Genomic DNA, 12,344 nt, shown 5'->3' with positions numbered 1-12,344 from the left:
GAAAGACTGACAGCCCGCACTGGATGGGGAAGAAAGATACACGTTCGGGGGCAGGAGATACAGAAGTGACAGATGGGAAAATACAGAGGAAATCATGGGTAGAGAGAAAGGAAGTGACGCAACTCAAACTGTAGAAGAGTAGGAGGCAGAGTCATTTCCTAAATCCAGTCAGGAGTAGATTACTAGGCTGAGAATTTTGGCAGCAATCGAATAGATATTACAGTAAATAAGACAGAATATTACTTAGCAATAAGTAAATGTAGTAATAAGTAGTGATGAAATCTCACATGAGGCTAAATAGCCACGCCCACTCAAACTAAAGAACAGTGATGAACCAGGAAAATCAAGGAAGAAACTGGCAACACTAAATTGTATTAGTAAGAATCTGAGAGATGGAAGGTGGGAGAATTTCAAAATTTCAAGAATACTGATGGAAGACTAGGCATATGTATTACACAGTATTTCTTTTCATAAGAAATAGAAGCAATATTTAGTCTTTGAAGGATTTTGAATTGTTGTTAAGGACCTAGGACTTCCATACACTGTATTAAAAGGAGAGTTCAAGTAAAAATATGTAAGTATTCATGTTGTACATCACAAACAAAAATGTTTCAGGAAATAATTAAGGTGAATAACTTGAATACACCTTTTCTGGAAAGGTGAATTTCAAGCAGCAACTGGAAAAGAGGAGAGGGTTTATCAAAAAGAAGAGTTCAGGTTGGCAGAGGTATGGAGGAGCCTCTGAGTTCAGAATCATCAGAACTCTGGGAGTGTGTTGGTGTCAAACTCTCCTGAGGTCTCCCTTTTGAGCTTTCTGGTAGGCACAAGACTAGCCAGGGTCAAGGAGGAAAAGGAAGAGAAAGAGAAGATGAGTATCTCTGCTTGATTCCCAAGGGAAGCACAGTGAGTACCCCAACTGCAAGAATGGAAAGCATTTATCTGTGTTAGAAATAAATCATTTCTCTCAGATAAATGTCTCATGTGCCCCTACAAAATGATTTACCCTTGCCAAAACTCACTGTTGGTTTAGTACAGCTGTGGAAACCAAACAACAACCTCTTTCTCCACCACCCAACTCCCACAACCAGGAAAAAAAAGGCAGATAAGAAATGTCAAAATCTCATTCATTTTGAAGACGCTCTACAAGCCCTGTGCTGTCAGAAATCAGAGGACAGCATCCATTCACTCTTTAGGAAAGACAATTTTAAATTCATTTCAGTCATTCCCCGCAACTGAATTTAACAGCACAAAATCCTTCAGATGACCTACAGTCAATCTTTTACTTCTCTTTAATACAATTGCTCACAAAGTAAACCAGTCCCTCTGAATTTCTGGAATGAGAGCAAAGCTTAAAAAAAAAAAATCAGAAACACAAACAAGCAAAAAAGTATCAAAGCCATCTGTTTGGGGAATATCAGAACTGATGCAGGTAAATAATTAAAGCAGTTTAAGTGGCCTTTTTTTCCATACAAAAAGAAAATTTCAGGACCACATGGTATAAAAGCATCACATATGGAAACTAATTAAAACCCTGTCTAAAGATGCTTGTCATCTCTTATACTTCAGTAAGCGAACAAGAAAATAGGACAAGATTGCTACAGAAATGGGCACAACGATTTGCTTTGAACTTTGTCATTATTTAATTGAAAGACATTTTAGGAATCCAAGTTGCTTACGTTGCCTTTGATTTGATCAGAAGTAAATTCAAGTTTCATACAAGCTAATGAAGAATAGCTGTAAATAATAAAAAAAAATTTGAATGTGCTATCCCATGGCATCTTGAACTTCCATCATCAAATTGCTATGTTCACTTAAAACGTTCAAACAAAAAGCCAAGGAACCTCATTCTAGAGATGTATGAAAAAAAGGTAAAGGTGTTCTAAAATGAGATTCAAATCACCTGAGTTCAACTTCTAGTTCACCAAGTACTGTGGTCACTCAAGTCAGCATTTTCACCATCCCATCCATATTGCTCAATGGACTACTTTACTTGTACATCCTATCTCACTTCATATTTCCCTGGAGAATTTCATGCACATAGTTAAATATGCTACATTGAAATGAATTTAGCAATATGCAAGTTCTCAACTGCTCACATCTCCCTATCCCACAAAACATACCCCAGCAGTTAGACACGTGCCCTCTCTTCCTCCTTTGTTTTGTTAAAATTTAGTTTTCTCCCATGGGCTCTTAAAGACAAACCTTCGAATGATTATTCTCACCTTCTACCTGGGAGTCCCCTAATTAGAGTCAAACTGAGAAAGAATATTATTAGACCTCCCAATAAGTGTATGATCACATGTTATCCTAAGAATGACTCTGTCTGGCATGGAATATTATTATTCTAATTTAACAAATAAGCATAAAGATGGTTGAGAAAATACCTGGTTTGCCAGAAGTCACATCGCCAGAAACTATGTGTGTCCTTCTCAAATGCCCAGATAGATAGCATTGTGCTATAGTGTCTAATTTTAGAAAAAAACAATCTGATATAAATGGGAGGGTCCTCATTTGTGAAAAGAGTTTACTTTAAGATCAACAACACTCACCCATAATCCAGAGCTGTATTTCCTTTTGGAAATGAATGTTTTGGTCCTAAAATGTGTCTGAAATATTTTTTGTGGAAAGATTTGTAAAATAAAAGAAAATAAGAATATATGCCTAATGAAAACATTTTGGAAGGGAATTTAGGTGTCAAGTTAATCAGCTGGAATGTTAAAACTTACTGACAGTAAAAAATATAATATTGCTTTTTTAACATAATATAACAGATATTTCAAATACTGGTATAAAAGCAATCTTTGTTTGGACTCATAAAAATAAGATGATAGAAAATCATCATATACATAAACATTCATGTCTGTCATATTGCAAGAATCTCCATAACAAATATTTTCACAGTGTCATTTGGTAAGCTATTTCATTTCAATATGACTCTAAGAAAATAACTTTTTTCCTAAATATAAGTCTACAGAGATCAAATAAAGTCCTTTTAATCTTGCTCAGTCTGATTAGAGCATGATTTAGTACTGTATGAGTTTTTTAAAATGTATAAAGTGAAAGCATATGCAGATCCTTCCTTTTCTTAAGTCTGTACCATGTATCTCCCCTTAAGCAGACACAGATTGAAAAATTTCACAGTGTAAGACACCTGGGTACCATTTAATGATTTTATGTGGAGTCTAGGAAAGTTGCTACCTTACACACATGAGCTCAGTATAGTTATCAAGATTCAGAAATGACCTTTTGGTCCAGTTGTCTAGCACTATTAAGATCAAGCTATTAGGTTCTGAGGCTTACCTTGCTCTAGATCCCTTGTGATGTTTATAGTGCTCTGCTCATTCGGAAGTATTTATTGATTTAATGAACAAAGCAATATATTCTGTGAGAGAGATGATAGCTTTGCAAACAGCAATAGGTCCTTCCTTCTTTGCTCCCTTTCTTCCTTCCTTCCTTCGGCCTTTCTGTCTCTCTCTGTCTCTCTCTCTCTCTCAATGAGAACATGCTGAGGTCAGGGCATTTTGTCTCCATTAAGGAAAAAGCCTAACCAAAGATAACAGGGCTACATCTCAGCTTTTGGACTTCAAGAAGAATATTGTTAGCACCTTCCAATTGTAAAAGAGACTATAAAACACATTAAAATGCCTCTGAACCTCTTATCCAGACTAAATAATCTTCATTGTTGGTGGATATCTGGCTCTTTCTATGGGTCACTGTAGTTGAGTTTATCAGAGTCAGGGGTACTCACAATAAGACATGCAAGCAGAGCCATCAAGTAGAAAAGACAATAAATCCCAAGTCAGAAAAACAGTTGAACCTGTGAAATTGATGAAACAAAATAAGCAAAAAATAAGTGGTCAGCGGCAAAGATAATGGAAATCATAAACAGGCTAAAAACTTAAGCTAGAAGATTAGAAGTAGGTTTTCATGGTTAAAGTCACTAAGCTGGACATTAGGATAAGAAACTTATCACAACTCAAGACGCCTAGGTTAAATGCAACAAAATAAGGACAGGAAGGCCAGTTACTAGTTGGAGGAGCACACTTTGGTGCCATTACATCCAGCAGCTAGCTATTGGTGATGCCTCTCCCTCCTACTCTACCTGACTCTCAATAAGAATTTAATATCCTAGTGTTCAGTTTGCCTCCTGTACAAATCTGATTTTCAGGTTGTCACTTTCAACATTTTATTATTTGTTCATTTTATTCATCCATTTTTTGGTTTGGTTTCAGAATCACTCTCTTAGACAAGTAGCTTTTCACAAAGGAAATGTAACAATAAGTACCTTACTCTCCATTTGGTTGAAAAATCTCTTTTGAATTGCTCTTTTTGATCTCCATCGATGAAGTTGTTAAACACTTACCAGTAAGTTCCTAAAAGACCATAGTCACAGTTTCTTTAGCTCAGATATGACTATCTTGCTCTTGATCTCTTCTCTCTGACTTTTGGAGCTAAACATATTAGCTTAAATAAATGAATATGTCATTTTTCTCTTTTCATGACCATTGATATGTTAGATATCAGAATAGAGACCTTTTTTTTTTCCTTCATTTTCTACCTTGTGCTGATAAAGAGGTCAGAAAGGTAATAATGTCTTTAAATGGAATACAGCATCTCATGAGTATTCAGGACTTAGAATAGCTGACATTGGCAAGGATTACAGAATGAAGAGCATTGATGATAGGCCTATAATAAAAATGTGGTTTTGTCAGAGAAGACATTCTGCTTGCCTTGCTTCCTTTATCTGTCATCTAATCAAACGGGAACCAGATTATACCAGGAAGAATTGTATTTGTAGCACTGGATGCCATCCATTACTGTAGACTGGAAGGTGGTCATGATTCCTAGCTGACCACATCCTTTTTTTTTTTCCCCAGGGTAAATTATCCTACACATAATGTATCTTCTAGGAAATTAACACCATAAATAATACTTGGGTGCTCATACTACTTTTGTCCAAGTAATGATTAAGAACTACAATTTTCCATTGACTTGAAGATTATATAAAGGTCAAGAAAATAAAACAGTTTCTCTTTGTTGAGACTTTCACTACACAAAGGGCCTAAGAAATAGACCTTATATTTCTAATATATGTGTGAGGTGATGCTTTATTTTTTAAAAAGCAATATTAGCATATAAAATAAAAATTTAATGTACTAAAACATTATTAGTTATACTATCAATGATAATAGAACTAATAGTTTATATTTTGATTTTTCTGAATTTGTAGAAATTTTTCCATGCCTCATTTGGATCTCTCAAAACTTTATGAAGTAGGCTGCATTTTGATGTGAAAAAAATTCCTAAAACTTATTGAATGCTTACTTTGTGTTGGCATATTTTGGATACTTGCAAGTATATAATTTTTATTCATTTTATTTTACTTTATCTTATCTTATTTTATCTTATTTATCTTATTTTAGAGCAGGAGAGGAGGGGCATAGGGAAAGGAAGAGAGAGAGAACTTTAAGCATGCTCCACATTCAGCATGGAGCCCAACTCAGGGCTCAATCTCACAATCCTGAGATCATGACCTGAGCCAAAATCAAGAATTGGATACTTAACTGAGCCACCCAGGTGTCTTTCAAGTATATTACCTTTAATCCTTAAAGGAATCCAGCAGGGTCAACTTACAGAAGAAAATGAGGCTCAAAAAGATTAATTTTTTCTTGAATGCATGGAGAGTAAGTGAAATTCATCCATCCATATACCCAACTCTCTACTTACAATTCCAGTTGGATATGTTTGAATTATCTCCAACTTTACATATCCAAAATTGAATTCTTTATTGTCATTCTCAAATCTGTTGTTCTTCATTTCCCCCTTCTCAGTAAATGACAACATGATCTTCCCAGTTGCTCAAGCCAAAAATATTAGAATCATACATATTTCCTTTTATTTTCCCTTATCATACATCAAATTCATCAGCCAAAACTTTAAGCTCTACCTTATTTATCCTGAATCACACCATCTGCCATCATTTCTACTTTGATCACTTTGCCCTAACCATTATCATCATTTACCAAGACCATCTTAAAGAACCTCCCAAAGTAAGTGTGTGTGTGGGGGGGGGGTCTAATTCCATGCTGACTCTCTCTCTCTACCCTACTTATTGTAAAACAGCCAGAGTATTCTTTTGAAAAAGTAAATCATATTATGTCACTTTTGTGCTCACAACCCTGCAACAGCTCGTTATTTCACTCATAGTGCTAATCATTGTCATCAAGGACCTATATGATCTGTCACCTGCTCTTCTCTCTTCACTCTCTCACTAGCCCACCCATGTACACTGACCTTCCTCCTTGACCAATCCAAGCACATGCTGCTTCATGCCATTTGAAAATCTCTCTTTCTGGACTGTTTTTCTCTGAGAAAATCTACCACGGTATTTCATTTGAGTCTCCGATTAAATGCAATCTTATTTAAACACACACACACACACACACACACACACACATCTATTTTAAATAGCATGCCAGTTCCTCTCCCCATTCCTGCTTTAATTTTCTTCTTAACACATCATCAACTGATATCAATTTATTTATTTTGTTTTACCGTCACTCTTGTGTTACTAGCACAGCATTTCCAAGATAGCAATAGCTTTGTTTTAGCTCATTTGTTATGTCTTTAGCACAGAACATAGTAGATTGGGTTATTTGAAACATCCAAATGATAATCAAATATTAAGTCTCAAATGTGCTAAACACTTTCTTCTGAAAGAATTAAATCCAGTGAAAGAAAAAAATTGATCAAGTAGTTATGTATGTTTTCCACAAAAAAGAAAAAACTAGAAATCAATTAAAATATAGAGAAAATAGAAGACACAATATAGTACTAGAAATATTTTTAATCAACTTTAGATTTTTATTATAAGTGGGAATTCAGAGGCTATGGAATTAAAACATGGTTCTTAGATTTCTAGTTAAGTTGGGTGGGGTTAATTTTGAAGTGATTTTGATATATAAGTGGAAATGTCAAATAAACATTCAAATATGGAAATCTGAAGCCCAGAAAAGAGGTATGGAAATAGCAAGAAGGAAGCTGTTGGCATGAAGATGGTAATTGAAGCCTCGGAATAAATGGGGTTGCTATTGAAGAATATGTAGGAACAAGAAAAGTGGACTCACAGAGAATCTAACAAAAAGTAAAGAAGGAGAAGAAATAAAAACCAGGAGAATATTTGACAGAAGTTGAGGGTTTCAAGGAGGGAGATGTTAAGCAAAATACTGAAAGTCTATATAAGATAGTATCTAAGAAGTACCTTTTGATTTGATGACAAAAACAACATTGGCAATTTTAATAAAAGCACTTTGAGTGGATTATTAAGATTATAAAATGGAATGGGTTAGAAAGTGAATGGTGTTTGAAGAAATGAGGAAAGGCATTTTAGAATAACCCTTAATAAGTTGTTATGAAAGGGATTTAGAATTAAGCAGTACCTGGATTACTAGATGGAATTAAGAGGCACTACTGGTTTTTTTAGTATGGAAGACATTTAAACATGTGTGAATTTCATACAAAGGTACCTGGGGAGAAGAAATTTACAAATAAAAAAAGAATGCTCTGGATCGAACTCCAGATCTTTGAAAAGAAAATTAGATCTAGGTCATAGCTGACCTAAGAAGAAGGACCACTTTCATCATTACAACTACAAGGAGGAAAGAGTGGTCTCTTGAACTAGAGACTAAACCAAGAGGGTTGTTTCCCACAAACTCATATATATATATATATATATATATATATATATATATCCCATAGTTATTTTTACAGCATAATCAGCATCTTCTGCTACAAAAATATTCTGAGACACCAAAAATGTTTAAAAATACTTATAATTTTACCAAAATATTTTATTTCAATATTATCAAGGTGACTTCTGTTTAACTCACTTTCCCAACTCTGCTACTTCACTTCCGGACACGTGAAATAGTTGCTTGTTCTTCAAACAGACCATCTACTCTCATGGCCTAATGTCTATTTCCTTTGCCAAACCAAATCTTGATTTCATTTGTGCTGAGATGAGAATTTGTCACTAGGAATACAAAAAGGAAGAAAATACACTCTTACAGAGATTCCGTAAGAAACAGAAACAAGGATAGATTATTATAACCTGAAGTATAAAATACTGAAATGAAGGAAGTATTTTCACTATAACACCACATATTACTAAGAAAGTGAGCTCCTGAAGGATAGAATATATCTAATTTATCTTTAGCACAATATTATTATGTATACCCAGAGAAATCAAAAATAATTATTGAACTACTGAATAATTGAAAACAATGGGACAAGCGTTATATTTATGAATACTGTTATGAATGCAATAAAGGAGCCTAAAGGTTTTTGTCACCATTCCATTTTGGTTTTTGTGAACTATCTATTATTCCTAGGGAAAGACTATTAGAAAGACTAAATTTGTCAAGAAAGTAATTAACTAGGGTATTCAAAATCTGTGTAGTCCATGTACTTTTACCAAAGACTATACCTTTGACTTTAATCCCAAACAAATTGTTTCTGTCTACATTGTGCTACTTACTCATCTACCTCTCTAAAATAGCAGTACATGTTAAAGGCTAATGATAGAGATCAGAATATTTTTAAGTACTGATAATTATGTTGCATTTCAAAATGTATACATTATACACTAGGTATACCTAATAATAATTTAGAGAAATGTTAATGTTCTGTTTTTGTATATGGAAGCAATTTGTAATTCCACAAATAGCTTAATAAAAATTTCATTTCTTGAGTTCACTTACAAGCTATAAATCCGTAGCTCAGATTTATAGAGCATTTACAATTAGAGACTGATAGGAGAAAACACCTTGTATAAAATCCCTATATTGAAATAACCATTTCAAAGTGTTTGGAAAAATAAACTTGGTAATTGGTTTTACTCTGAAGTATTAAGGACATTGATGGATGAGTTCTGATTATACTTCTGATTTTAAGGTAGAAGCTCCTAGAATGTGGTATTTTTCTCTATGTTGAGTTAAGCAAGATACACAGGGTAAACATTTACATTTAGAAGCTTATAAGATACAATGCCTTGGATAAAATCACTGTATTTAGATTACCATTTCAAAATATTTAGAGAAATAGACTCGATTGTTGTTTTTATTCTAAAGGATTGATGACATTGGGTGGATGATAATATTAATTTGTTGAGCTCTGATTATACTTCTAATTTCAAGATAGAAGTTCTAGGATGGTGGCATTTTCTCTGTGTTAAGAATGATATACAGGGTAGAGGATACTACATATAATTATGTATAATAAAAATATTGTTGGGCATAATCTTGAGAGGTAATTTCACATTTATGTAAATATTTTTATTTCTCTTTTGAAATAAGGGTTTAACACAACCTCCCTCCTGGTGATTTTCACATTTTAGGCCAGCAGGAGTAAAGTAGAAATAAGAAATAATCTTTTACTCCAAAAGTATCTTCCTATTTATGTATTTATTTAGGTCTCATATTTTAGAAAAACCATACAACATGATGGGTGAAGGCAGATCTTGGAAACCAATTACTTGGATTCATGTTGTAGCTCTACCACTTATTTTAGGATTGTAGCAACATTTTCAACCTCTCTGTACCTTGGCTTCCTCATCCATAAAAGAGGGTTCATGATTTTCTGTCAGAGGGGTAATTAGAAGAATCAAATAAATCAATGCATAAGAAACAAAAGTACCAGGTGCACAGCAAACACTCAGCCTACGTGAGGTTATCATCACTGTGGTCTTTGAAGATACCGTTTTGGACTATTCTAAGCACTTTTGTAAATCTCCTTGGTCTGATCGTTGCAGCTTGAGTATGTGGTAATAGACAATCAATAATAAGTTCGACTTAGAAATATAAATAAATAAGCACACACAAAAATAAAATTGAAGAATATATTCTGGTAAACTTTTGCCTAATATTCGACACAGTCTTATGGGCACACATGCCACTATAATATATTTAGAGAATAAAACTATAAGAGATCTTTGAATTGCAATTTCCACAATTTCAAATTACAAATTACCTCATCTCTGACGCTTGTCACATTCTATGTATTATGTCTTATTAGGTCATTATCATAGACTGTCAAGTAAGAAGCAAACTACTCAGTTTTGTTTTGTTTTTTTCTCAAAATAATTATAGTACAGTAAATACTTGCCATTTTCAGAGTAAAATACATATGCCACTTGAGTGCAAGGAGGGCAAGGGGGACAGACAAACTCTAACCATTCAATCTATGGAATTAGAAATGGATTCTAGAATCTATTATGTAGCTAATACATAGATGACGTCAACGCCTACGTCGTCTGTCTCTAGGTCTCATGTTTTTGAGCTTTACATTATATTGCCTAAGTATTTATTGACAATATTGAAACCTCAACACTGTCTTTAATATAAAATTATTTTTATTCTGATATTCTAAAAAAGTCTTGAGTACAGAAATAACAGTTTCTTTGGAGTGCAGTGTTTGAAGCCAGACTAACTGAATTCAAATCCTAGCTTTGCTATGGAACAGCTTTATGATCTTTGAAACAGTTCAAGTCCATGAGCTTCAGTTTGCTCAACTGTAAAAGAAAGTTAATAATGTTGTTTCATATAGTTATTGAAAGTTTCAAATGCTACTATATGTAAATCATGCACATAAGTGCTGGGGAAAAAGGAAATATTCAATATATATTAGCTATTATTATTATTAGCTAAAGTAAGAGCTTGAGCTCAGAATGTTATTATATTAATTGTTTGTGCGTGGCAGAAAACCAGAAATGATAGTGGCTTTAAAAAGATAAAAACTTATTGATGTTTCCGGAATTGTGATGCCACCAACGTTGGCTTTCTTTTTCAGTATCCCTTTGGCTATTCGAGGTCTTTTCTGGTTCCATATAAATTTTAGAATTATTTGTTCCATTTCTTTGAAAAAGATGGATGGTACTTTGATAGGAATTGCATTAAATGTGTAGATTGCTTTAGGTAGCATAGACATTTTCACAATATTTATTCTTCCAATCCAGGAGCATGGAACATTTTTCCATTTCTTTGTGTCTTCCTCAATTTCTTTCATGAGTACTTTATAGTTTTCTGAGTATAGATTCTGTGCCTCATTGGTTAGGTTTATTCCTAGGTATCTTATGGTTTGGGGTGCAATTGTAAATGGGATTGACTCCTTAATTTCCCTTTCTTCTGTCTTGCTGTTGGTGTAGAGAAATGCAACTGATTTCTGTGCATTGATTTAATATCCTGACACTTTACTGAATTCCTGTATAAGTTCTAGCAGTTTTGGAGTGGAGTCTTTTGGGTTCTCCACATATAGTATCATATCATCTGCAAAGAGTGATAATTTAACTTCTTCTTTGCCGATTTGGATGCCTTTAATTTCCTTTTGTTGTCTGATTGCTGAGGCTAGGACCTCTAGTACTATGTTGAATAGCAGTGGTGATAATGGACATCCCTGCCATGTTCCTGACCTTAGCGGAAAAGCTTTCAGTTTTTCTCCATTGAGAATGATATTTGCGGTGGGTTTTTCATAGATGGCTTTGATGATATTGAGGTATGTGCCCTCTATCCCTACACTTTGAAGAGTTTTGATCAGGAAGGGATGCTGTACTTTGTCAAATGCTTTTTCAGCATCTATTGAGAGTATCATATGGTTCTTGTTCTTTCTTTTATTGATGTGTTGTATCACATTGACTGATTTGCGGATGTTGAACCAACCTTGCAGCCCTGGAATAAATCCTACTTGGTCGTGGTGAATAATCTTTTTAATGTACTGTTGAATCCTATTGGCTAGTATTTTTTTGAGTATTTTCGCATCTGTGTTCATCAAGGATATTGGTCTATAGCTCTCTTTTTTGGTGGGATCCTTGTCTGGTTTCATTTGCGACAACATGGATGGAACTAGAGCGTATCATGCTTAGCGAAATAAGTCAAGCGGAGAAAGACAACTATCATATGATCTCCCTGATATGAGGAAGTGGTGATGCAACATGGTGGCTTAAGTGGGTAGGAGAAGAATCAATGAAACAAGATGGGATTGGGAGGGAGACAAACCATAAGTGACTCTTAATCTCACAAAACAAACTGAGGGTTGCCGGGGGGAGGGGGTTTGGGAGAAGGGGGTGGGATTATGGACATTGGGGAGGGTATGTGCTTTGGTGAGTGCTGTGAAGTGTGTAAACCTGGTGATTCACAGACCTGTACCCCTGGGGATAAAAATATATGTTTATAAACAATAAAAAATTATTTAAAAAAAAACATTGATGTTTCATGTAAAAGTGTGGAGACAGTCATTTTAGGGCAGGTGCATCTTGTGTTACGAACTCAGCTGATTCTATGTTGTTGTTTCGC

This window comes from Mustela putorius, unplaced genomic scaffold, assembly GCF_011764305.1.
Source record: "Mustela putorius furo isolate JIRA1106 unplaced genomic scaffold, ASM1176430v1.1 tig00003988_pilon_pilon_pilon, whole genome shotgun sequence".
NCBI lineage: Eukaryota > Metazoa > Chordata > Mammalia > Carnivora > Mustelidae > Mustela > Mustela putorius.
The sequence above is the reverse complement of the archived record's forward strand: the minus strand, read 5'-3'. Positions refer to the sequence as shown.